This window comes from Pinus tabuliformis, chromosome 9 (genome assembly GCF_031772625.1).
Source record: "Pinus tabuliformis cultivar Carrire ecotype Pingquan chromosome 9, CPIR1, whole genome shotgun sequence".
In the NCBI taxonomy this organism is placed as follows: Eukaryota; Viridiplantae; Streptophyta; class Pinopsida; order Pinales; family Pinaceae; genus Pinus; species Pinus tabuliformis.
Genome location: NC_142307.1, coordinates 920,402,739 through 920,430,540, shown reverse-complemented (window position 1 = coordinate 920,430,540; position 27,802 = coordinate 920,402,739).

Here is a 27,802-nt window from a genome sequence, read left to right as displayed (position 1 = left end):
AAATTACTAATTTGGTTAATTGGTTGAACCTCCTCCACAACTTTCTCCATAATATCTCCATGAATATCTCTACAGATATCTTAGCCGATTTTGTGTGATTTCCATCCCTAACTTATTGTTGTGGGGAAAAGTATCTAATGCAGAATGCCTCTATCCCACTCTGAAGGTGATAGTACTTCAGCAACAACTGAATGCAAAGCTATTCAAAGTTTCTTCTTTATGAGATGAGAGAAGGAAGAAAAGGATGATCTACTAACCGTTATCTTGCGCTAATAGTCGATCCAGTCTTCACTCCTTGCTTCTTGCTCCTAGCTCCTTGCCCTTTCACCGGCCCAGCTACACACAGATCCTGTAAAAGCACAAGAAGAGGAAACTACAAGAAGCATACATCCATAATCGATTATAGGATTAGCATAAATCAAATATACAAGTATCTATTCATCATAAAGACACATGCATATAGAAGAACCTCAAATACTTTATTGATAATAGAAGTAAAGTTCTGAGAGAGTTACAACCACAATAGGCCCAATCCAGCAACACCTCCCAGCTGAAAGAAATCTCCTCTTCACCTCCTTCAAGCAAAACACCCAATAGCTCTATACCCAAACCAACAGCACTTCCTTACTTGCACAAAATTCCAGCCCCCCTAGACCTCATGAGAGAGCTCTATATATAGGAGATTTGGAGAAAGGATGAGTCATCTTGAGACTGGCCTGAAGCTGACTTGTGTCCTCTCCCACTTTAGTTAATCTTCAGTTCTTGAGTCCACTTGGAGAATCTTGCTTCCACTTGGAGATCAAGACCTTCTTACTCATCGTAGGGCGAATTCCTTGAACCAAGTGTCAGTTTGGAAGCTTCCTGGGCAGTTGACACCTTGCAGAATGACTATGCCACTTGGCCAATCTCGCCCAGCGCAGGTAGCCTTCATTAGTTTTGACCTTCAGCGCAGGTACAAGGAGGAGCAGTTGACATTCAGCGCAGATGCTCAGTGGAGCAGCTAACATGATCCAGAAATAGCCTGTTTTTGAGTGTTTTTGGGTGGAGAACTGATTCTCAGTGTTGTGGTTTGCAGACCTTGTTCCTCTAAGGGTAAGAACAACATGTTTAGGGACTTTGGATCCCTCAGATTATTGACATTTCATGCTCCATGCTGTTAGGCACAAAAATGTCTATAACAGTTGCCCCATAAAGTATGAGGTCGTTTATCGGGTGAAATGCTTTATTAGGAGGATCCGAAGTTCATTCAATCGCTGAGAGGTGCCCTGCAATAAAATACAATACAATACATTATTTTTCATTCTGCTTTCATGATCTAGATGAGGCGGGCATTCCCATGCTCAGCTTTATAAATTCATTTTGGTACACATAACAGACGACCGTCTGATGATAGACTGATAATTCTCTGCTGAAATTATCATCCTTTGAGTAGGATGATCATCTGCTGCAATAGTGTACATATCCAATGTCTTTATATTTCCTGAATATATATCGTAGCCCGGATGGATGAAACTAGATCCGGGGTCTTCAATCTCGTTCGATCTTCACTCTAAGTACAAGTCGGTCCATGTGAGAATTTCGCTGAAGTCGAACATGCAAAGACATCGCTTGATTACCGGTCAATAATGTAAACCGTTAACAAGCACGAGAGGAATCACCGATAATGACAATGACCCTGAAGGTACTACAGTACAATTCACGTGGTGTGAATAAAGGACTTGGCGTCGAACACCACGCAAAATATTCTGGTCGAAGGTCATTGATGTATACCTGTCGCCGGAAGTGAGAAGCTTTCCATTGAGGCATGCAAGCTTCAAAGTACTGGGGGGGTGTTCCTAGATCAACTTCTTGGATAATGAGCTGAAGTCGAAAAGAAGCGATCCATCAAAGGAGGGCCTTAATGAATCCCACATCAGTGACATGGAACGGAGCTAATGACTTTAGTGGAGGTGAAAACAATCTGTGAAATATGATTCAGGGTGGCGATCATGGGTGGATGAAGGATAATGTATGGCAGTGGATGGGACACGGTTGACTCTTTCTGAACACATCTCTTGAACATATAACGACACTGATGTGATGGATCGGTAGCATTACCCCAAATACGGATGGTTTGGCGAAGACCATGGTGATGAGACCGGTGAATGAAACAACCCAACCCGATGTGATACGGAGGACAAAGTGTCATGTTCAAGAGTGACTTGCTACCATCAAAGCTTTGAGGTTCTCCCAATTTTTCCCCAGTCATTTCTGACCAGTACCTCTTTATTTTTGTCAAGCTTGAGGAGGATAACATATGCTTGTTCTATAACCTGCCCTTCGGGCAAGCCCATCGCTATGTTTTAACGAGCCTAGCGATAGGGAAACTCGTTCTCGTCTAAAGACAAGTTTGTCGCTATTTAATCATTTTAACGAGTCTAGCGACAAAGACAACTCGGTCCTTTTCATTTTTAGAGAGTCTGAAAAGGTACAGAAAGTTAACTCCAAAATTCCTTTTTCGTCATCTAATCCCTTAAGTCCGAAAAAGTATAAAACAATACAAAAGGGATGAATTTTCGATAACTTTAACGAGCCGAATAAAACAAGCGCTCGACCTTTTTGTGCAATAATCCCTCAGGTCCAAAAAGATTAAAATCGAGAGGAGGGATAGCTCTTCCGGTCCTTTTAACGAGCTGGAAGGCTAAAACTCGGCAAACTTTTCATATTTTACGAGTCAGATGAAAAGAGCTCAAAGAAGACTCGTCTTTTGAGGAACGAGTGATAAACAGGGATAGCAGCAGATTCCAGGTGCAGGTTGGAATTTTCCAATCACGGCAGTGTCACAAGGATGGCTAAGTGAAATCACTCTTCGCAGTTGTTCCTCAAAATGGGTAAACAATCATATGGGGGTGAATGATCGGCCAAATGGAATGGAGGTGGCAGGTGTAAACACGACCAAGGCTTTTATGGCTAATAAATTTACGATCACAATGGTTATTTACCGGGATAGGTTCATTTTTTAATGAGCTTGAACTCTGGTGGAACCCTTGCTCACGCTTTTCTATTTTTTAACGAGCATAAATTCCGTGGTAAAACTGCTCGATTTGTGGTCAAATTTTGATTTTTTACCATTACTAGCTTTTCTCTTTTCAAATGTAGTACTGTATTTTTCAATTGCTGCAACAAACTATGTTAGAAATGGATAATATTTGCATGAAAATGAGATTATAACCCTAATATTTCACTTTGTATTATGTAAAAAGCCATTAAAAGGTGTTTTTACCTCTCATTTACCATTTCATTTGCATTTGGTTTGTTGGAGCTCTGGAGGTGCCTCTTCCCCCTTGATTTTCACCAGCTGATTCCGGGAGATTCTGCGGACGATTTTTGGCGCCGTCTGGACCAGGTAGGAGCTGAACCCTAGCTCTTTCTTTTCATGGTTTCCTTTTCCTATTTTTTGCCTGTTTTCCAGTCTTTCTGAGCCCCTGGGGTTTTGCCAGGGCGCCCTAGGATCAGCGCAGGTTTCCCTTTCGAAACCTGCGCTGAAGGTCAAGCTGCCTTAAGGCAGCCTGACCCTCAGCACAAGTGGGAGACTTCCTGCCTGCGTTGGGCTCAAAAGGACTGAGTTTTAAGGTTATTTTTGATGATTTTTTCGCCAGTTTTTTCATCAAAACAGGAACTCATTCTCTCTCTTGTTTGCTTTGCAGGGTGACTTGAGCAAAATGTCCCTTACATGGCGAGAACGAGAACATGAAGAGGAGGACATGATTGCCCTCCATGACCCGGTCACGGTGAACGCGCTGCGGAACTGTGGCCTGCTGAAGTTCTTCCGGATCTCTAGTATGAGAGCACAGATTTCTTTACTGCAGTATATGCTTGATGCTTGGGATCCTGTTAACCAAGTGTTCCAGATTAGGGGGAAGACCATCCCCTTGACCATAGAGGACATGTACTTCTTGACTGGGTTGTCAAGACGTAGTGCCTTCGTTTCCTTATCAGGTATGACCCGGGGGACTGATTCCACCAGAGATTATGTCCGCCAGTATTGCAGGGAAGGTTCTCAGTCGAGCAGAGACGGCAAGATTGTTATCCGCGAGATTACTGATCGGGCTCTCAGGTCCATTCTGTTTACTATTGGTAGGATGGCCGGTAGCGCAGCTTTACATGTTGCCAACAGGTCTTATATGCAGCACGCCTTGGAGTGTCTCCAACCGAAAGTATTCAACTGGTGTGATGCAGTACTTGTTCAGATGAAAAGTCAATTGACCAAGATAAAGGACGGGAAGCTGAAGAACTTTGGATTTGGTTCTATTCTGACTGCCTTTGCCTTGGAGAAAATCCCACTGATGCAGCCTCAGTACATCATACTTGACTTGCCCTCTCCGACCGAGCCACGCATGCAGAGGTGGGTTGACCACATGTCTAGGCATGCAGGTCAACCTCAGATTACTTTCACTGAGGCCTTCTTTAGGTGGTTCGAGCGCCAGGAGATGGCGTTTTCTGAGTATCCATATGTGGGTATGGATTTCCGAGGTGATCCGGATTTGGTTCTACCGGATGGCGAGTAGTGGGGTGCTATTGGTAAACTCTTTGACCACATTACTGTTTATTGTTCTTGTTCATAACGTTGTTGTGCTTTATTCTATCAAGACTTTTAATTGTACTCTTGGGTGCATGCAGATATTGGTCCTGTTCGTCCAGCAGTTCGTCCGAGATTGCCAGCTGCTGCCCCAGCAGGGGAGCCTACTAGGAGAGTCGTTATCCGCGATCTTGACGACACTGAGACCCTTACAGCTGTGCAGGAGCAGGTTGAGAGCCTTACTCGTGGCCTTCCGGATGTACAGATCGACGAGTTACCTTTACAGATGCAGCGTCACACCATTGGTGTGCCTAGACGATGGACTCGTCTCTTGCGCATGATTGCACAGGCCGTGACGTACTATCATGAGCACCACTAGGCTAGGGTGCCCCCTAGCATCTTTTTGAGTTTTCAGGTCACATGACCAATTTTGTCTTGGTTACAGAACATTATGTATGAACTTATATAAACAGCTTATGTATTTTGATTTTCGGATTTTATTCTGGTTGATTTACGTGATCTATATGTACAATCTTGGATGATGTGCCCTTTTTATAAATGTTGCAAATGTCTATCTAACACATAGTTTGCTAATGAGTCGGTTAATGTGTTTAAATTTCTTGAAATATGTTGATATTGAATTGAATCAAATCGCCTTTCCAAGATCTTAACCCTTAGGAACATGCGATAAATAGCTGGATTGCGAACAGAATATATACCATTGAGTTGTAGTATGATGAGCTGTGAGTCTAGCCTGACAATTAGTCGGCGTATGCCACGTGTGATGGAATTAGAGAGTAGTTCTATCAACGCGCTATACTCAGCGATGTTGTTCGTTGATTGCCCAATACATACACCTCTGAAACTTACTAACTCGCCGCTTGGATCAAAAATGGCCCAGGCTGCGGAGGACAGGTTCCGCGAACTACGACTCGCTCCGTCGGCATATCCAACACATGTCTCCATAAGGTTTGACATCTGCCATCAATGAAAAAGGAAGATCACTCGACCAGAACAAATACTTTAGCGAAAACAAAATACAACAAAAGCATGCAGGTTACTATTTAAGCATAGTAACGCTTGAGGTACAACCCGTTGCGGGGCTGCGCCAGTGGAATTCCATCGTAATCCATTAACTCGTAGGCTCCTTTTGCTAACACCCTTTTAACAATATAGGGGCCCATCCATAAGGACTTGAATTTACCTGCTCCCAATTTATCGGATTCTTGGTCATAAAGCAAGACCAAATCACCTTCTGAGAAGACACGGGGTTTGACTTTTTTGTCGAACTGAGCCTTGACTCGTTTCTTATGGGCCTCGTTAGCCAAAGCGGCATAACGACGGGTTTCATCCAACTGGATTAATTCCAAGAAACGAGCCTCTTCCTCTGAGGTTCCGGGGAGGAGGTCGATCGCGAGTTTAAGTGACGAAATTTCGCACTGGATCGGCAAGACTGCTTCCAGGCCATACACCAATTGAAAAGGCGTGAACCCGGTTGCGTTCTTTACCGAGGTTCGGTAAGCCCACAAAGCTGAATACAGGATTAGGTGCCATCTTCTTTTATGAACCCCGATCATCCTTTGCAACATACGCTTCAGGACCTTGTTGACTGCCTCGACTTGTCCGTTGGCTTGCGGATAATATGGGGTAGAGCTGTCGTGAGATAGCCCTAGCTTGGCAGCTAATTCGACCATCATGTGATTGCGAAAATGCGATCCATGATCTGTAACTATAGCTTGTGGTACGCCGAACCTGGTGACTACATGATTGAAAAAGAAAAGGGCAGTTGTTTCACCAGTGTTATCCAATGTAGGCATCGCCTCGGCCCATTTGGTAAAATAGTCGACAGCGACTATTATATACCCATGCCCCCCGATCGAGGTGGGGTTACATTGCATGAAATCGATGCCCCACTTGGCGAAGGGCCCAACAACAACTATAGGCTGCAAGGGTGCGGTTGGTCGTCTGGTTTTGCTATCAAAGATTTGACAAGCATGGCAACTTCTGACTGCTGTTATGCAATCTTTGAACATGGTTGGCCAGAAGTATCCTGCTCGTAGGATTCTTTGTGCTGTTGCATATCCAGACTGATGCCCCCCACACGCGCCTGAATGACAGTCATTCAGGGCTTTTTCGGCCTCCTCATGGGTAAGGCACCTCCTCAGAACTGTATCGACACCACGACGGTAAAGTGTATCACCGACGATCATGTAGTCTTTTGCTTGGTATCGTATACGTTTTTGTTCGGAGCGAGAGGTGTTAGGCCTAAACTTTTGGGTTTGGAGATAAACTATGATATCTCCATACCACTCATCGCTTACAAATATCAGAAACAAACTTTCGTCCATGATTGACTCTTCCGATGTATCATCGTTGGACAACGATGGGAGATCGCATAATAATTCTGCGAAAACTAGAGCTTTCTTTGATTTGGATTTTACAAATTCCAGATCAAACTCTTGAAGGATCGCTATCCATTTTGAATATTTTCCCCCCAGCAACTGTCGCGACAGTATATAAGTCATGGGGTTGCAATCTGACAGGATGGTAGTTTTCCGAAAGAGGACATAATGTCGAAACCTTTGAATCGCTTGAACAGCTGCAAGCGCTAGTTTTTCAACATAAGAATAATTACTTTCTGTATCGTTTAAGTTTTTACTTAAATAATAGATAGGATGTTCAATTCCATCGACTTCTTGAACTAAAACCATTGCAATGGTCGTATCCGCTGCAGCCAGATACAGGTTAAAATCTCTTTGATAGTCCGGGGCGTACATTAATGATGCTTTTACTAGACAATCTTTCAGAGCGTCAAAGGAAGCTTGCGCCACCTTGTCCCAGACAAAAGGTACATCCTTTTTCAAAAGACGAGTATAACCTTTAGCAAGTTCTGCATAATTAGGAATGAACCTCCTCAGAAAGTTTGCTTTCCCTTGGAGTTTCTGAATCTGAAGCAAATTTGAAGGTGGAGGCAAATTAATGATTGCCTGAACCTTACAGGGGTCGAGACGAATCCCATCCTTAGAGACTACAAAGCCAAGTAAACGACCAGAACTAACGCAAAACACACATTTGTGTGGGTTGAGTCTTATCTTGTAGTGTCGGCAATGTAGAAATATCGCTCTTAAATGCTGCGGATGATCAGTCCGCTTTCGCGAATGAGCCGGAAGATCGTCGAGATAAGGTTGAACAATGTTCTTGATGTCATGGAAGGCATAATTCATCGCCCTCTGAAACGTCGCCCCTGCGTTCTTTAAACCAAAGTGTAATTTTCGATAAGCGAATGTGCCCCACGGACAAATAAATGCAGTCTTTGACTGGTCCTGTGGGCGGATATTTATTTGATTATACCCGGAAAATCCATCCATAAATGAAAAGATTTCACATCCGGCGCATTCATCAATTATCTGGTCGATGAAGGGTGTAGGGTAGTTGTCTTTCGGACAAGCTTGGTTTACATCCCTATAATCGACACACACTCTAATCGTCCCTTGTTTTTTCATAACAGGGACAATATTCGATACCCAATCGGTTAGAGGAACCGGGTAGATGAATCCAGCATGGAGGAGTTTTTCAACTTCCGCCTTAATGGCAGCGGCTTTCTTCGGGTGCACCTGCCGAAGCCGTTGCCTTACTGGTTTGACATCAGGATACATTTTAATTTTATGTTCAACGATACTCGAGTCGATGCCTGGCATTTCATCATATGACCATGCAAAGACATCTCTAAATTCGCGAAAAAGAGCGTTATATATTTCCAGTTCTGAAGGGGAACAACCTTTGCCGACATAAATATTCTCTACAACATCTGTTTTAGTCGAGATATTTATGGCTATAGTCTCCTCAATATTGGATAGGTTTCGCTCGGAATCCACCGTATTTACAGTATTCGTTAGGAATTCAAATACTGAAGGGTGATAAAGGTCACTTTGAGTATCTTCTTTATATTCTGGAAGAAGGGAACGATGGTGGTGATCATTCCATGGTGCCCCCTCAATCATCATTGATTGTAAGATTCCTTCGTCAGTCCCATGTACTTTCGACCAAGGATCTAATGGGGTTCCATATTCTCTAGATCTATCTACCCAAACGCTTGACGAGCGTTGATTTGGGCTCGCCTCCCATGCTTGAAACATTGATTGCTACAATATTTCTAAAGGGCTTGGGGGCAAAACCATTGAATGATCCATGTTGACCTTCGTGGAAGATATCATGTTGCAGGTTGCTACAAACGGTACATTTCCTGTATAAATAGGAGGTGGTAGCGCGAAAGTTCCCATCAATGTGGGGTCTTTCAATAATCCTACTCCGATATCTTGAATTGAATGGTTGCTCTCATGGATCATGGGAATGCTTCCTGTAACTTGTGAACCATTAGGGAGGAAATTCTGTTGGTCGACGATCGTAATCCCTCCTTCAAACGGGAATGCGATCTTCCTAAAATAAGTCGACACGACAGCCGCCATGGCATAAATCCATGGTCTACCTAGTAGGATGTTATAGTCAAGATTTCCATCAATGACTTCTACATCAATTTCTACTGTCTTTCCTCCTAGTTCAACTTTCAAGTTATTAAGGATACCGTAAGGGGTATAAGTCCTTCCGTCGAAAGCTTTTAATGTTGTCGATGATCGAGACAAGGTTGGAGATCCTAAAGTTTTCCAGCAGCTCATCGACATAATACATGTCGATGCCCCCTCATCAATTATCGTTCTGTGAACAGTTTTGTTGAGGGCTTTCACTTGAATAAGGAAAGCTAATTGAGCTGGTAACTGAGGATCATATCCCTTGTGATCAAAGGATACCAGATTTGAATCCTTAGGATCTACTCCACCAATTGCTGATAACAATGCCTGCCTTTGGGTTGGACAATTTTGTAGCACTTCAAGGGTCGACATAGCGGATGGCGATTGGGCCAAATCTTCCACTATATTATAATGCTGCGCCGCTCTGGCGCGAGGATTAAATGTCGACTTATGTACTACACCCTTTGGCGGTTTTATTGTTAATTCAGGGATGGTGGGTGTAACTTCTGTCGAAGTTGTCGTCGAACTACTTGGTTGATCTTTACCCTTTTCGTTCGACACCTGAGGATTTCCATAATCTTTGTTCCTTGTCGAAATCAAAGCATCATTCTGCTGTTTTGAAACCGACAACATAAGAACTTGTGACGGGGAAGCATTTCCACTATCAACCAGATTTTGACCTGGGTTGGGAAATGGATCAGTTAACACATCTGATGTTTGGGAACTTTTAAAGAACCTCTTTAACTCAACTTTGAATGGGCAATTCTTTGTGTAATGATCCTTATCATCACATATTAGACATGGATAATTTTGTTTCCCTTTGCCAGGAGGGTTTGAAGAATCTTTTCTAGGGGATGACTCACCTTGTTTCTTCTTCTTCCCTTTGTTTTGCTTTTTCTTCTTGCTTCCTAGTTGATTGGTTTCTTTCCCTTTATCTTCCGATACGGCATTTACTTCCGAAGCAAGAATTTCCGCTTTTGCATTTTGATCCGAATTCTTACGGGCTTTCTTTGCGGAAACCTTTATCGATTTCGTGTTTGTGGTGCCAATCACGCCATCACCGGCATGAGAGTCACTATTTGATTTAGGAGGGGGAGGAATTGAAAATTTCGGTCTAGGGGCGTCAGGTATTTTGTCATAGAGTGTGCCGGACTGAGTATAAACTAAGTCCAAATATTGTGCACGAGCAATCACTTGCTCCTCTGTTACGACTCCCCCCTTGGCCACATCTTCCGTAATAGCCGGAAGTAACGACTTTATAAACCATTCAGCTAATAGCTGATCGGGAACATATGTTTTCACCATCCTACGACGACGACGCCATTCATGTATATGATCAGATATATGAGTAGCAGTTGTCTGTTTGAAGTTGGTTAATATTTCTGTTCCCGTTTCATACCTTATCGGTAATTGAAAGTGGGTTAAGAAAGTCGTGGCTAGGGAACTAAAATTGTCGAAAGAGGCTCTTGGCAATTCAATATACCATTTAGCCGCTGGACCTGTCAATGTCCTCTGGAAAAGGCGAAGTCTTATCAAATCGTCGTTAAGGGTGTTCGATGAACACCACAGATGAAATGTCATCACGTGATTCGACGGGTCTTCACCTGGATTTCCATTGAATTTAGGAATGTCAGATGGAAGTTTATGAGGAATCGCTGGCCACCAAGGGGCATAAGCAATCAGATCGTTCGTTAACTGATGTAAATCAGGTAACTCTAAAGTCGCCACGAATGGTAACTGTTGATTCAGGTTAGGTGAAGCGTAACCAGGGTACGATGGAATCGCTTGAGCAGTGGGTCTTTGCATACCAGCATAATGTAATTGATGTTGGTATGATTGATACGGTTGATGGACTTGACCACTGTAAAGCGGTTGGTTTTGACCGTTTTGGATATACGGTTGTCCATTATTCGCAAAGATCTGCTGCTCAGAACCTTGGTACACTTGCTGGAACTGCGGTTGTTGGTATTGTACAAGCCATGGTTGTGACGCCATGTTCTGTTGTGCCATGCTAACCATTGGACCAAGGTGTGGGGTAATTGTACCCGTTTTTACTTGTGTCGTTCCACCAGTTGGCGATTGTGGTTATGACGCATGGTCAAGTGACTGTTGCATTACAACCTGAGAAATCTGAGGTTGACATGTAACAGGTATCGCTTGAACTTGAGACACAGTTACAATAGCCGGTGTGGTTGGGATATTCATCACAGGTACACACTGTTGCATAGAATATACAATCCTTGGTTGTTGAGGTAGCATAGGTACCCAACTACTTGATGCAATTCCAGTATAACCTGAATACTGTTGAGAACTGCCATATGGATATCCTCCCGGAGGAGGTAATGAAAGGGCATACTGCCCCCCATATGGTAGCAATCCGGAACTCAGAGGGATTGTTAGTCCTTGAGGACTAGATGGCCCAAACTGACCTCCATGAGGATCAATCTGTCAAGTTTCAACATAAGAATTACCGGGTATTACTCCGGATGAACAAACTGGAACAGACCATACTGTCGACATAGTCCCTTGGTGGACTCCTTCTAGCTGTTGAGAGCTAGTTGGGACAGCTGGTATGCCGGCAAACATCGTTGGAGTGACGGCAGGGGCTTCTGCTGTCGCTGTGTCATTTGACACAGTCCTAGATGATGACGGTTGTTCAGACATTTTAAGTCTATCCAATAGATTGCCTAGCAATTCTACAGGAACTTCCACTTGTGGTGGATTAACTTCTGATGAAGGAAATAGAGTGACCCCGACTCCAAAATGAGTTGGAGTACTTGCTTGCGGATCCTCTGCAATTTCCTCTATCGCAATCAAACCTGGTGGAAGAGGAAGACCGTCAGGTCCGTAAAATATTTCTGGTGCCGAAGAAGTGGTTGCTTCGACAGCGACAGTTGTTTGGGGAACAAAACTTTCTGGACCGGTTACAGATGGAACTGGTTCAGTTAAACAAGTATTTGCCCCCAGACTAGGATCAGTATTACTGTCCTTCTGTGGCTGTTGAACTTCTTCTGTAAAGGCAGGGTTTCCAGAAATGTTAGGAGTAACCGGAACCTCGGATGTAGTAGGAACACTTGTTCTAACTTTCAAAGGAGATTTTCAACCGGTTAAACGAGTTCGCTTTGCCCGTACTGTTTTCGATTCCGGGGACAAAGACGGTTGACTCGCAAGCCTCCGCGAACGACAGATTTTCAATTGACTTTCTTCCACGATTGCGGATTACTCGATCAACTAAAATATTAAAAGGGGAAATTTGTGTTTCCGATTTGAATGAATTTTATTAGACGCTTTTAGACACAACTTGCTTTTTCACTTTTTAAGAGTCGAGAAAAAGCTAAAGATGACTCTAGTCTCCTTCGATGTATTAACGAGCCCGAAGTGACAAATGCTCGGTTGGACTTTTTCAGTTATAGAGTTTGAAAAAGGCCAAAAGAAACTGCTCTGGAGATCTAGGCAGAGGGTGTGCCAAACCTTTCGCAAAACTACAGAATACGTTTTACGGTACGAGTGGTCGATCTTCGTGAATGCTGTGTTCACTGCATTGCGATCAGTAGGGCGGCCGACACGGTTTCCTATGGATAAAGGCTTTGATCCTATAGGGGTCTCCCAATATATACGCGACGGTACGTGGGAGCACAAGTCCGTATTAGTGCCACCGACTCTCAGGAGGAATCACCCACCTTCGTCGAGATCGACAGTCACTATGTTTAACGACGCCAGAACACGTCTCTAGCTTAGACCTCTAGATGTTTGCGTTATGTTTCAAAGCGTTGTTAGGTTCATTCAATATATTTTAAGTTGATCTTTTTAAAGTTTGCCTTTCAAGGTTCACCATGAGATGTATTGATACAAATTCCTAAATGCAGTCTAAGATGAGAAGCAAGCTTTTCAAATCTTTTCGACTTATGAAAATCTTAACTACTGAGGGAAAAGAGAGATGAAATTCTTTTCACACAGATCAAAGAGCACTCGCTAATGCACTTTTTCCCTAAATCAACATACAAACTTAATGCAAAATGCAAAGATGCAAGTATTTCTTTTCTCTTCCTTAATGTTTGATGAAATACAAAAAGAAAGTTGTTGTATAATTTCGAATTCAATTTCAAGTGAAAGCAAACAAGTTTGTCCAAAATCAAAAGATACCTTACGATTCACTTGTTTCGACACTTAGAAATATATCAATTCAAACCATATAATGAAAGCGACAAACTCAATCAGCTATGAACAGCAAATAAACTAACTCTTAAGATCAGAACGACACTTAATCACAGGTCTAGATCTAAGAGGTCAATGCAAGACTGGTTCACTTTCGTTATGGGAAACTGTAAATGACACAAGAAATACAAAAGAACAAATACAGTTTCTTTATACAACTGAGGTGGAATAATGACAAAGGAAGATGGTTTCAGATAGGCCCATTGACTGGCAACAAACAGCAAAAGCAATAGTGAAAACAAGGCAAGACACAGCAGGAAACCTCAGTAACTCAAGCCAAGACTGGTCCAGCGCAGGTGTAACACTGCCTGTTTGACCTTCAGCGCAGGTAGCCACTTCGGGAACTGCGCTGAAATGCAGATTGCCTTTGTACAGCCTGCAATGAAGAACGAGACTTTTGTCCGTCTTGGTTTCCGGGTCACAGATTGCTCAAAAATTCACAGTTTTTGCTCAAATCAGAAGCTATCAGTCAAGGAGACACTAAGGGATGTAAAGGAGGATGAAAAGCTATCACTAAGAGCTTATTAGAGTCCTTGTGGATCAGCTCTTCAAATCATAAACTTGCCCAGAAACTGAGCTAGAGTAGCTGCCCTCTACTTTGTGTTTGATGGACTCAAACACAGTTCGATTCGGTACTCCCTTTGTTTATGAAATGAATAGCAAGAAACACAAAAAACCAACAAGATACGATCCCCAGTGGAGTCGCCAATTTGTTGTGGGGAAAATTATCTAATGCAGAATGCCTCTATCCCACTCTGAAGGTGATAGTACTTCAGCAACAACTGAATGCAAAGCTATTCAAAGTTTCTTCTTTATGAGATGAGAGAGGGAAGAAAAGGATGATCTACTAACCGTTATCTTGCGCTAATAGTCGATCCAGTCTTCACTCCTTGCTGCTTGCTCCTAGCTCCTTGCCCTTTCACCGGCCCAGCTACACACAGATCCTGTAAAAGCACAAGAAGAGGAAACTACAAGAAGCATACATCCATAATCGATTATAGGATTAACATAAATCAAATATACAAGTATCTATTCATCATAAAGACACATGCATATAGAAGAACCTCAAATACTTTATTGATAATAGAAGTAAAGTTCTGAGAGAGTTACAACCACAATAGGCCCAATCCAGCAACACCTCCCAGCTGAAAGAAATCTCCTCTTCACCTCCTTCAACCAAAACACCCAATAGCTCTATACACAAACCAACATCACTTCCTTACTTGCACAAAATTCCAGCCCCCCTAGACCTCATGAGAGAGCTCTATATATAGGAGATTTGGAGAAAGGATGAGTCATCTTGAGACTGGCCTGAAGCTGACTTGTGTCCTCTCCCACTTTAGTTAATCTTCAGTTCTTGAGTCCACTTGGAGAATCTTGCTTCCACTTGGAGATCAAGACCTTCTTACTCATCATAGGGCGAATTCCTTGAACCAAGTGTCAGTTTGGAAGCTTCCTAGGCAGTTGACACCTTGCAGAATGACTGTGCCACTTGGCCAATCTCGCCCAACGCAGGTAGCCTTCATTAGTTTTGACCTTCAGCGCAGGTACAAGGAGGAGCAGTTGACATTCAGCGCAGATGCTCAGTGGAGCAGCTGACATGATCCAGAAATAGCCTGTTTTTGAGTGTTTTTGGGTGGAGAACTGATTCTCAGTGCTGTGGTTTGCAGACCTTGTTCCTCTAAGGGTAAGAACAACATGTTTAGGGACTTTGGATCCCTCAGATTATTGACATTTCATGCTCCATGCTGTTAGGCACAAAAATGTCTATAACACTTATCTCATTATTCTCATCTTTGGGCATACATAGACTTCTAGATTAAATCTACTTCCATTATGAGTAATTTCATATTTTCTTATGAATTATTCCTTCACACTCCCTTTAATAAATACTTAATCAATATTTAATTTGGACTTAATGATTGTTAATATACGTATGAGGCTAACATTCCCCCCTCTCAATCATAAGTCTAGAGTAATATTCTGGTACCATATCCAAGTCTTCATGTTGAAACTCTTGAGCTAAACCTTAATGAAGAACATCCTAAAAAATTGTCAAAATTAGAAGCTAAAAATTTCAATATGAAGAGAGCGAACCAAGAGAAGTGAACCAACTGCAACTCTAATACATCCCTCAAAATGCTTGAAGAATCAATATATTGCAAAGTTGTAATGAAAAATGATCTAACAATCCTTTGCTAGGTCAAATGACCACCCATGTGAAAACAATTGTCCACAATTTTCTCTCAATCAAAATCCCAATCACTTTCCCACTGGAGAATTATGTTTTGTCAAAAATTTCAATGCGAAAGTTATCATCATCAATTAAATTTAAATTTCTTCATCAATTCCCCCCTTTGTCAACTAAAAGGAGAGACCATAACCATATGCATTTGTTTTGAATTCCCCCCCTTAAGATGTAGGAGAGTTTCACTATTGTGCTCCCCTTTTAAGGCACATGAGAGTACCCTCTTCTTTTCACTGTTAGATGCAATATTTGTCTTCATGTGAGATTGAATTATCTGATAAAACATATATAACCATTGGACTGTTTACATCCGCTCCCAAGGATCAATCTAGCCAGTTTCTTCCTTTTGGAACAACCCTATGATTCATGATTCTTCATCCCAAAAAGGTGACAAGGATGGAGATCAAAACAATGATCATCCATATGACCACTTCTTTGAAAATGTTGACATTTTGGCTTTTCTTTAACTTTCTCATTGATTGTTGATTTTGTTTGATCAAGAAATCCTCTATTGATAAACTTGATTGGTTTTAAATAATCAAGAATATGCAAATTTTCTCATCTTTTTCATACCCTAAACCCTATCGATTTTTGTTGCACTGAATTTCTTCCCATGGTTTGATGACTAACTTGAAAAGAGAAGGTGGAACTTTATCATGTGCATCTTCCACACTTGTAGTTGTATTGTTGAGTGGCTTGAAATCCTCTTCACCATTTGAAGTTATATTGTTGTATGGCTTGGAATTATGATCTTCATCATCTTTATCATCATTATCATTATCTTCAAATAGAGGGTTGTCATCAATCAAAACCTATTGAAAATTATGACTCTTTTGTTGCATCTCATCTCGTTATAGTTGTGACTCAAGTTGGAGAAAATCAACGGTCTCATGCGCATAATGTAGATGCCTTTGAATATCAACAAGTGTGGTTTTGTTGATTTTAACTGTGTCATTAGAAGTGGATAATATCAAATTGTTCAAAAACTCTAACAATTGAATACTTTGCTCCATTTGAACTCGCTCACTTGAACTCTTGAACTTGCTCGATTGAACTTTTGAAATCACTTGCTTGATTTTTGCTTCTACACGATGGGGGCATCGGATACCATCGAAAATTCACCTAAGTTAATGATTTTTACAATGAGCAGATGAGAATTTCATATGACTTTTTATATGACTTTGAAAGAACTCAACCCTCTATCAATTATGACTTGATGATTTAATCAAGGCCCTAGTGTCGAGTTCAACAGAGAATGCACCCTTTTTCTCTTACAATACAAACATTTCTTGGACCCTCAACTCAACTTGACTTGGACTTAAGTTTGGGCTTTTACATTTAGTTTAAAAGAATTGTGAACTTCACTTAACTTGACAAAATTAAACTATTCATAGCTTGAACTTGACTCAACTAATAAAATAACTTTTCACCTCAAAGTAAAAACTTTATCGCTCCAAATCTTAAAAACTAAAAAAAAACACCCTATCATACAAAATACACTATAATACAAAATTAATTTCTTTTATAACACCTTATCTCCAATGTTACAAAATACCTTGTTACTTCACCATTTTTCTTTTACCTTATTACTCCACTATTAAAAAAAATACCCACACCTTGTCTCCTCAAAAGAAAAAATAATAAATTTTAAAAATCACTTTATAAAAAAGTGAATATAACTTCGTTTTTTTTTAAACATCTATAAGTGGATTAATCCATTTGTGGCTTCAGGGACATGGCTTCACTCGGTTTTAGGCACTCGCCTTCATGCAAATGTCAGCTTGAAATCTCTATTATATCAAAATAAAAACTCAGATCCACGCATTGGTTTCCGGAAAGAGGAAGGTGGGTTGTTGTAACAATGATCAATGATTCTCCCTGCAATCGTTGTTCTCCTACAACACTACGACATATGGTCTCTTCACACAACCTTTCAAAGCTCTTTAGTTTGGCTCACGTTAGAGGTTCGGGCTACTGGATAAGATGATGATGGTCGTCATAAAGATGAATACAGGCCAGAGTTATGTCATTGGTGGTGTAGCCTCACAACGACTTCCATTAATCTAAGACAACGCCATTAAATATTAAAAAAACCTTTTCAAAAGCTTAATTGGAAAATCTGCGACCAATTTTCTTTATTACGTAACAATTGGAGAATCAGATGCTAACAATTTTCTTTATTACGTTACTCCTCACACATTTGTTGTAAATCCATAAGCATTGGTGTCACTTACATAGGTGTATTGTTTCCCAAAAAAACAATTTTCAATACTTGACTTAATATCTAAATAATGCAACTACCACTCGTTCATTGAAATCAGGCTCGATCAACACTAGTCCAAAAAAAGGCATTGGTGTCAATTACATAGGTTTTTTGTTTCCCAAAAAACAATTTTCAATACTCCATTTAATATCTAAATAAAGCAACTACCACTCGTTCATTGAAATCAGCCTCGAGCAACACTAGTCCAAAAAAGTTACAATAGTAACAGTGTATACATCCATCCTTGTGACTTGCATGGTTACTATATGGACATGTTTCAATGAATAGAATAAACATTGTAGTAATCATAAGAAGGTTTTGTCTCACCGCATATATAACCCTTCTAACTCTGTGTAAGCGTATATGTTTGCACGACGTCCCATCATTGCACAAACCAGTTTTTAGATCTTCCAAAATTTTGGTAGAAGGAAGTTGTTAAGAATGGAGGGTGCAAAAAACTTCATGATTCCCAAAATTTGGACTTTAAAATGAAAGGGAGGGAATAAATAAAAATAATATAGGATTGGATCTTTTCTAGGTAATGAAAAATTGGAATGTATACACTCGCCATCACTTTGAATTCACATTGCAAAATTGCAATGTCCATATGTGATGACCCCTTGAAAATATTAGATTGGTCGATGGACTGGCTAACATTTTGAGGCATGTTGGTTTTGACTTGGGTATCACCAAGGATGATGAAGGATCAGATGTCAATCCAATTCTATTCAAAAGATTGGTTGGCAGCCTCATGTATCTCACAGCTACAAGACTGGATATGATGCAAGGTGATCTAAAAATGGGGCATTAAAGGCTTCTTGTCAAGCTTACAAGAACCTCTCCTACTTCCAAAGCTTAAATATTCCCAAGATCTAGTGATTAACCAATTGCGCAATTAATAATGCTTGAAAAATAGGTGTATGCTTGTGTTTGGTTTTTAAATTGACAAAATGCCTTTAGTTTATTTACTTAAACTGATATGTAGCATATACCGTGAGATAGTGCAGTAAACAACATCATATACATCGTAATAGATGTTGTAAGTAAACAAACCATAAGACAACAAGCTAAATATGGAGTTCACTCAAAGCTCGAAAAGTCCTTTTACAAGCTCCACGCTCAACTCCACTGGTTTACACTGAACACAATGGGCTTAGAATACCATCTTATCCCTGGCTCAGAAGCTCTCCGGCTTTCTGGCTTTGGCTCTGGCTCTGGCTCTTGGCTCTGGCTTTGGCTCTGGCTTGTGGCTCTGGCTCTGGCTTTGGCTCTCGACTCTGGCTCTAGCTCTGGCTCTTGGTTCTATCTCGTGGCTCTGGCTCTAGCTCTGGCTCTGGCTTTGGCTTTGGCTCTTGGCTCTCGGCTCTGGCTTCCCTGAGCTCTCTCTCGACCTCTGCGTGCCTCTGTAATTCGCTTTACGTCCAAGCGACTCTCTTAGCAACTTTCAGCTCTCTGGTTCACTCGCCCGACCTCCAAGCGATCCCAAAGACTCCATCAACTACTTGTGCTTTTCGCTCTGCCTACTCTCAATTGTGCTCTCTGGCTTCTTTGAGGAATTCTTCCGGCTCTGCGGCTTCCTCTCTGTTTCTCTGCATATAATCATTCCTCTGTCTCTTTATTTGGCCCTCTGGCTTCTGGCTCTATGGCTCTGCGTGTTACAAATACATCATTGTTTACAAAACGTCCGCTTGCCACGTTGTTAACGGGAAAAGTGTCTACTCAGAACGACCCTATCCCACTAAGGTGTGACAGTGACCTTAGAAACAAATAAGGAAAACTACTTTCGTATTCTTCTTTATGAACTATAAACGAAGAGGAATAGGATGAACCAACCTGTGTCTTGTGCTAGTCCTTTGATCCAATCTCTCTCCTCTTTGATAGCTTCCAGCTACTTGCTCCCTTAATTGCCCAGCTTCACCAAGTTCCTGTAAGATCACAGAAGAAGAAAACTACACAAAGACATGGATTTATATTCATAAATAGTTTAGGATCAGATTTAAGCTAAACATACAAATGTAACAAACATCAATGAAACACAAGCATGTATGAGAAACTCAAATAGTTTTATTGATATAGCAAGAAGGTCCAGGAGGAGTTACAACCGATGATTCCTGATCCAGCATCAACCTCCCAGTAAAGGAATCCCCTCTTCACCTCCAACAAAGCATAAATCACCCAATACTCTGATATCTATCTCAAAACCAACAACAATTCTCTGCAATGTACAAAATTCCAGCCTCTGGATCTCTGGGATGAGGGATCCATATATAGATGTATGCAAAGAGGATGAGTCAGCTTATGATTTGACTAGTGGCTTCTCTCTGTCAGTTCTTGCTTCCACTTGGAGACTGAGAGCCTCTTACTCATCCTTGGTCGAACTCAGTGAGGCAAGTGTCATTGGGGAAGATTCTGGAAGCTTCCATTGTCTGTCCACCTTGCGGAATGACACTGCCATTTGTCATTTCTCTCTCAACGCACCCTAGTAGTGCATTTAGGTGCGTTGCAACGCACCTAGCTAGTGTACTTGGGTGCTATGCAACGCAGTTAGCTAGTGGAGCAGCTGAAATGATCCTGATTTGACTGATTCTGAGCAGTTTCCGGTGGAGAACTTCTGGGAGAAGCTGTAATTTGTTGACCTTGTTCCTTTAGGGGCCGGAACAACACTTTTAGAGACTTAGGATCCCTTGGTTTATGGACATTTCATGCTTAGAGTTGTAAGGCACAAAAATGTCTATAACAGTTGCCCCCTAAAGTATGAGGCCGTTTATCGGGTGAAATGCTTTATTAAGAGGATCCAAAGTTCTTTCAATGCTGGGAGGAGACCTGTAATAAGATACAATACAATACATTATCTTTATACTGTTTTCATGATCTAGCTGAGGCGGGCATTCCCATGCTCAGCTTTATAAATTCATTTTCATGTACATAGGACAGACAATCGTCTGATGGTAGACTGATGATTCTGATAGAGCCATCATCCTTTTGGTAGGATGATTATCTGTGCTGCAATGCTGTACATTTCAATGTCTTTATTTTCCTGAATATATATCGCAGCCCGGATGGATGAAACTAGATCCGGGGTCTTCAATCTCGTCCGATCTTCACTCAAAGTACAAGTCGATCCATGTGAGAAATGTTTTGAAGTCGAACATGGAAAGACATCGCTTGATTACCGGTCAATGATGTAAACTGTTAACAAGCGCGAGAGGAATCACCGATAATGATGATGACCCTCAAGGTGCTGCAGTACAATTCACGTGGTGTGAATAAAGGACTTGGTGTCGAACACCACGCAAAATCTTTCGGTCGAAGGTCATTGATGTATACCTGTCGCCGGAAGTGAGAAACTTGCTATTGAGGCATGCAAGTTTTAAAGTACTGAACGGGGTGTTCCTAGATCAACTTCTTGGATAATGAGCTGGTGTCGACAAGAAGCGATCCATCAAAGGAGGGCCTTAATGAATCCCACATCAATGACATGGAATGGAGCAAATGATTTTGATGGAGGTGAAAACGATATGATGATATATGGTTCAGGATGGCGGTCATAAAAGAATGAAGTATAATGTATGGTAGTGGATGGGACACGGATGACTTCTCTGGATGACTTCTCTTGAACATGTCGGCGACACTTATGTGATGGACTGGTAGCATTTACCCCAAATGTGGATGGTATGGCATGACCATGGTGATGTGACCGGTGAATGAAACAACCCAACCCGACTCAGGCACGGAGTGGAAGTGTCATGTTCAAGAGCGACTTGCTACCAATAAAGATTCTTTGAGTTTCTTCCCAATTTTTCTCCAGTCATTGCTGACCAGTACCTCTTTATTTTTGTCAAGCTTGAGGAGGATAACATATTCTTGTTCTATAATTTTCCCTTTGGGCAAACCCATCGCTATGTTTTAACGAGCCTAGTGATAGTGAAACTCGTTCTCGTCTAAAGACAAGTTTGTCGCTATTAATCTTTTTAACAAGTTTAACGACAAATATAACTCGGTCCTTTTCATTTTTAGAGAGTCTAAAAAGGTACGTAAAGATAACTCCAAAATTCCTTTTTCATCATCTAATCCCTTAAGTCCGAAAAAGTATAAAACAATACAGAAGGGATGAATTTTCGATAGTTTTAACGAGCCGAACAAACAAGCGCTCGATCTTTTTGTGCAATAATCCCTCAGGTCCAAAAAGATTAAAATCTAGAGGAGGGATAGCGCTTCTGGTCGCTTTAACGAGCTGGAAGGCCAAAACTCGACAATCTTTTCATATTTTACGAGTCAGTTGAAAAGAGCTTAAAGAAAACTCATCTTTTGAGGAACGAGTGATAAAATGGGTAGCAGCTGATTCCAGGTAAGGTTTGGAATTTTCCAATCACGGCAGTGTCACAAGGATGGCTAGTGAAATCACTCTTCGTAGCTGTTCCTCAAAATGGGTAAACAATCAAATGGAGGTGAATGATCGGCCAATGGAAAAGTGGAGGTGACGGTGCAAACATGACCAAGGCTTTAATGGATGAAATGCTTCATTCACGGTGGTTATTTACCGGGGAATAGTTCATTTTTTAATGAGTTTAAATGCGGGTGGAAACATTTGCTCATGTATTATGTTTATTTTTTAATGAGCTTGAACTATGCGCTAAAACTGCTCGATTAATCCAGTCATATGATAAGAATGTCTCATATAAAAACTCGGCAATCTTTCGAGTGTTGCCCCACATCCTTTCTTTATGTAAGTTAGGAAACGACTAATCCTACGAGTTTAAAGGGTTAGAGGTCCTAAAAATTTAAAAAAAAATAAATAGTCGCCCCTCGCTTGCACTCCAAAAGGTTTGCATGCCCCCAGGTATAAAATATGGTTTCAAGGTTACCCCTCAATTTGCAGACAAAACATTTGTTCTATCAGGAAAGGCCTACCTCTTACAGGTTACCCAAAGATTGTTCTATTCGCGGTGCAAACAAAACACTTCTTTGGCGATGTTGCTCGAAATAAACAAAGGTGAGTGACGATGCCTGCCAACTCACATAACTTTGACAAGAGAATCTTATTCTAGAATAACCCCTCTTCCACCGACGGACGGGGTACAGACTAGTCATATTCTCCCACAAAAACCTACCCTATACCCGAAGTTTTCCTGCCGAAGCAGACCAGGATGCATGCCCCCTGGGTTTCAGTCATATCCCTCCGAATTACTCGTGCTCATCGGGAGGACGGACTGGAGATTGAGACATTTCTTGCGTGAAGAGACCATTTAGGGATGGTATATGACTATTTGCTATGCATGATCCGGGAAATGAAAGCTGGTCCACGAGCTTGACCACTCTTCCTTCGTGCGGAAAACACATTACTCTAAAGAGTGAGGAGACGATGGCTCCCATGCAATAAATATAGTCTCGTCCAAGGAGTAGGTTATAATCCAAGGGTCCTTGAACTACCATTACGTTCATTTGAACTGTCTTCCCTCTCAATGTTATGGGCACATTGGGAAGGATCCCTAAAGAGCGACTGGTTCCTTTATCAAAGCCTGTCAGATTTCTCATCTCAGGCAAAAGCGATGGCGAACCAAGTGCTTTCCAAGAAATAGAGGAAAGGATACTCACAGAAGCCCCCTCATCTATGATGGTACCAGCCATGACCATTCTATATATTTGAACGATAATTCGGAATGGTATGCTTGCTGGTAAACGGGGTCTGCCTAGTCGATTCCAATCGAAGGAGACAACTAGGTTGCTTGGAGGTGGGACTGAGTAGACGACCGAGTATGTTTTTGACGAACTTCCCTCCTACGGTAAGGGAATGGGTAGATTGCCCCCATGTTCGTCGGAGTCTGTGTTGATGAAGAGAATTTGGACGGTGTCATCCTTGTTCTCTTCAGTGACTGTATCATCCGAAGATAAAACCTCTGAAGGCAAGACCAGGTCAACTGCCGCTTCGACCTTTTGACTTTCATCTGGTATGGATTCAGATGGTTTATCTTCAATGATAGGCGCTTCATCCGACCACTTGAGCGGGCCAGCTGGATTCTCAACTAGCGACGAACTCGGCAAGAGTTTTTTATATCCAGGAGGAAGTCGTAACGGTGAAACCGGACGATCATCCAAAACTCTTTTCGCTTCGTCTAAGAAGGGACAACGGTGGACGACATGATTGCCTTCGCACAGTTTACAAGGAAATATAGCTTTCCCTTTTTGTCCTGGGGCTTCACTTTCGCTAGTTGACGGTGTGCTTTCAACATGATCATCAGAGGTTGATGACACCGGATTGTGCAAACGAGGAGACCAGTCCCTTAGTATCCGAGGGATGCAAGGACAATCTCTGTGAAAGTGGTCTCCTTTGCAAATGACACATGGCGATTTAGGCCTGGTCGGTGGAGTGTGTGGATTTTCGTTAGACGACACTCATTTTCCCCCATTCGCCTTTGGCTCCTTCTTCTTCTTCTCCTTCTTCCCCTTAGGAACTTGACTTTTGGCTTTGCTAGCCCCATCAAGCGAAGAGGAAGGAGGAGAGGAAGACTTAGAGGAAGTAGAAGGTTGGTGGGCAACTTTGGACTCGTCTAATTGCTGATTCGATTGTTCAGGAATAGTGGTGTTCTGAACAACATTGGTTGAGAAGAACCATACTGGCAAGCCAATTGTCAGTCCTGGAAGCGACAATGTGGCCATATGGGGTGCACCAACATCTCCCCAAGAGGAGAAGGGACTAGGATTTCCACCAAGGGGAATTCCTTGGTTGGTAGACTCCATTTTCTCAACCTAAGATCAACGTAGGAAAAGGGTATGAATATTCCATTTAAAATAAATTTTAGACGCTTTGACCCAACTTGTTTTTTCAGTTTCAAAGAGTCGAGAAAAAACAAAAGATGACTCTAGTCTCCTTCGATTTTTAATGAGCCTGAAGTGACAAGTGCTCAGATGGACCTTTTCCGTTAAGGAGTCTGAAAAGGAACGAAAGGGACTACTCTGGAGATCTAGGTAGAGGGAGTACCAAACCAATCGCAAAACTGCAGAATACTTTTTACGATACGGCAGTCAATCTTCCCGAATGCTGTGTTCGGTGCATTGCGATCAGTAGGGCGGCCGACACGGCTTCCTATGGATAAAAGGTTTTAAGCCTATAGGGGTCTCCCAATATATACTCGACGGTACGTGGGAGCACAAGTCTGTACTGGCACTTATCGTCTCAAAGTGGAGGAATCACCCAACCATCAGTGAGGACAACAGTTACCAGGCTTTACGACGCCGGAATACGTCTCTAGCCTAGACCTCTAAATGTTGTGCGTTAAGTTCCAAAGCGTTGTTAGATTCATTCAATTTATTTTAAGTAGATCTTTCTTAGAAGTTTGCCTTTTGGGATCACCACGAGATGTAGATGTAATTCCTAAAATGCAATCTAAAGATGATAAGCAAACTTTTTATCTCTTTTCAGCAATGAAAATCCTAGATACAAGGGGAAAAGAAAGACACAATCTTTTCACAAAGAGCAAAGAGCACACTGTAAATGCACTTTCCTAAATCAAGCCAAACAGACTGCCAATATGCAAATGCACATGTGCATGTATTTGTTTTTCACTTTCTTAATATTGATGCCTAAATAGAAAGTTGATGTACAAATCTGAATTTGCTTTCAAGTGACAAACGCAAACAAGCTTCTTTTCGAAATCAAAAGGTAGAGATGATTACGACACTTTATGATTTTGAAATAAGTACTCGTTTCGACACTAGAAAGTCACAAATTCAAACCAAAGGCAAAAGTAAAAGTATAATCGACTGTCAACAGCAAATAAACTTTCTCCTAAGACCAAAATTGACACTTACGACAGATCTAAATCAAAGGACGACAGTATGACTATTCTACTTTTTCAATGGAAAACTGTAAATGATGTAACAAACACACAAAGAACATCTACAGTCTTTTTGTACAAAGGAGGTGGAATTAAGGCAAAGAAAAGGGGTTTTTAAACAGACACACACTGATCACAGGCTGCAAAAATCAGAGACAAAACTGAAAAAATGAAGCAAAGAACCTCAGCTGCACAGGGCTAGGCTGATCAGCGCACCTGTTACACAGAGAAACTGGATTGCAGCGCAGGTAGCCCTCTCGGGAACTGCGTTGAAATGCAGAATCTCTTCACAGAGCCTGCGCTGGGGCAGAAACGAGAATTCTATCCGGGTTCTGGGTCACGGTTTGCAGTTTAATCTATGGTTTTTGGCCGAGTAAAAGCAATCAGTAATGCACAATTAGAGGGTAGATTTAAAGGAGGTCTAAGAGCTATCACAAAGGGTAATCAAATCATTTGTGAATCAGCTGTTCAAATCATAAACAAATCCAGTGAATGGATTGAAGTAGCAGATGTCTACTTTGCATTTGATAATGGCAAATGCAGTTCGATTACTACTTCTATGTTTATGAAACAAACAATAAGAGAAACACAAACAAACTAACTAGACACGATCCCCAGTGGAGTCGCCATTTTGTTAACGGGAAAAGTGTCTACTCAGAACGACCCTATCCCACTAAGGTGTGACAGTGACCTTAGAAACAAACAAGGAAAACTACTTTCGTATTCTTCTTTATGAACTATAAACGAAGAGGAATAGGATGAACCAACCTGTGTCTTGCGCTAGTCCTTTGATCCAATCTCTCTCCTCTTTGATAGCTTCCAGCTACCTGCTCCCTTACTTGCCCAGCTTCACCAAGTTCCTGTAAGATCACAGAAGAAGAAAACTACACAAAGACATGGATTTATATTCATAAATAGCTTAGGATCAGATTTAAGCTAAACATGCAAATATAACAAACATCAATGATATACAAGCATGTAGGAGAAACTCAAATAGTTTTATTGATATAACAAGAAGGTCCAGGAGGAGTTACAACCGATGATTCCTGATCCAGCATCAACCTCCCACCAAAGGAATCCCCTCTTCAGCTCCAACAAATCATAAATCACCCAATACTCTGATATCTATCTCAAAACCAACAGCAATTCTCTGCAATGTACAAAATTCCAGCCTCTGGATCTCTGGGATGAGGGATCCATATATAGATGTATGCAAAGAGGATGAGTCAGCTTATGATTTGACTAGTGGCTTCTCTCTGTCAGTTCTTGCTTCCACTTGGAGACTGAGAGCCTCTTACTCATCCTTGGTCGAACTCAGTGAGGCAAGTGTCATTGGGGAAGATTCTGGAAGCTTCCATTGTCTGTCCACCTCGCGGAATGACACTGCCATTTGTCATTTCCCGCTCAACGCACCCTGGTAGTGCATTTAGGTGCATTGCAACGCACCTAGCTAGTGTACTTGGGTGATATGCAACGAAGTTAGCTAGTGGAGCAGCTGAAATGATCCTGATTTGACTGATTCTGAGCAGTTTCTGGTGGAGAACTTCTGGGAGAAGCTGTAATTTGTTGACCTTGTTCCTTTAGGGGCTAGAACAACACTTTTAGGGACTTAGGATCCCTTGGTTTATGGACATTTCATGCTTAGAGCTGTAAGGCACAAAAATGTCTAATCATTCCTCTGTCTCTTTAGTTGGCCCTCTGGCTTCTGGCTCTATGGCTCTGCGCGTTACAAATGCATCATTGTTTACAAAATGTCCGCTTGCCGCGTGGCACAATGATCAGGGGTTATTACAAAGGAATCGGGCCCTTTCTTCAGGGGAAAACCCGAAAATGGAAAAAAATTCCAATACACAGAGTTTTACCGGAAATACACTATCGGGCGTGAAATCTCAGACTTCAAATTCTCTAAAAGCGCGCTTATAAACCCTTTCAGGTCTGCCTTTTATGGCTATCGCAAGTCCACTATTGAACTGTGTGATCTCCGATCCAACGACTGATAGTCCATTTTGGGTGGCTTATGTGCGTAGAGATTACCCTTCTACGCCATGCCACGTGTCGGCCAATGTATGGGTTCGAACGGAGCCCGTCCAATACCACTTACCATTTGAGGTCCGTTCGAAATCCTGCCTACCACGAAACTCCTTTGTATTTTAGTTT